The sequence below is a fragment of the Mandrillus leucophaeus genome, unplaced genomic scaffold (genome assembly GCF_000951045.1).
Source record: "Mandrillus leucophaeus isolate KB7577 unplaced genomic scaffold, Mleu.le_1.0 Scaffold22, whole genome shotgun sequence".
In the NCBI taxonomy this organism is placed as follows: Eukaryota; Metazoa; Chordata; class Mammalia; order Primates; family Cercopithecidae; genus Mandrillus; species Mandrillus leucophaeus.
Genome location: NW_012102254.1, coordinates 6,038,285 through 6,039,203, shown reverse-complemented (window position 1 = coordinate 6,039,203; position 919 = coordinate 6,038,285).

Here is a 919-nt window from a genome sequence, read left to right as displayed (position 1 = left end):
CTCCAGCCTGGGCGACAGAGCAAGACTGTGTCTCAAAAAAAAAAAAAAAAATTAGGAGGAGGAGAAGTATGTGCCTTGGTAGCTTTGATAGAGATTGTGACCTCCCAGATGTTTAGTTATTCCTGCCACTAACAATGGATGAGAGGTGTGCTCAGTAAAGCAAATAAACAATTGCTCAACAATTCTTTGGTACCAAAAAAATTTTTTTGAATTTCTAACTCACCCCACATTGTTGACAGAATTTCCATCTGTTAGCTAGGAGGCTGAGGAAGGAGGATCAAGTGAGCCCAGGCATTTGAGACCAACCTCAGCAACATAGCAAGACCTCAAAAAACAAACAAAAACAAAACCCTGTTTACCCTGATGTGATGCATTTTATGCCTGTATCAAAATATTTCATTTATTCCATACATATATACACCTACTATGTGCCCACAAACATTGAAAAATAAAAATAAAAAAATTTCCAACTGTTATTTGAGTAACCAGCATAACACACTTGAATCCATTTGCAATGTAGTTGTCACATTCATAGTGATTCTGCATAGGATCAAGCATCTTACACCCTGTGTGTTATATTACAGTCGTGCTCAAGCCTGTATATACTGAAATAATATATCGTTTTTATTATAAATTACATTATTTTTAGGACTTTTTCCATATTAGGTGATTTATTGATTTTTAGAAATGTATACATGTAGGTAGTTTATATTTCCTAGGATTTTCATTTTAGGGTGGTAAAGGTGGTATTATAAAAATATCTGTGTAGGCTGGCGGCAGTGGTGCACACCTGTATTTCCAGTGTTTGGCTGGCTAAGGCAGGAGGATCGCTTGGGTGCAGGAGTTCAAGGCTGCAGTGAGCTGTGATCTTGCCACCACACTAGAGTCTGGTTGATGGTGAGACTCTGTCTCAAAAAAA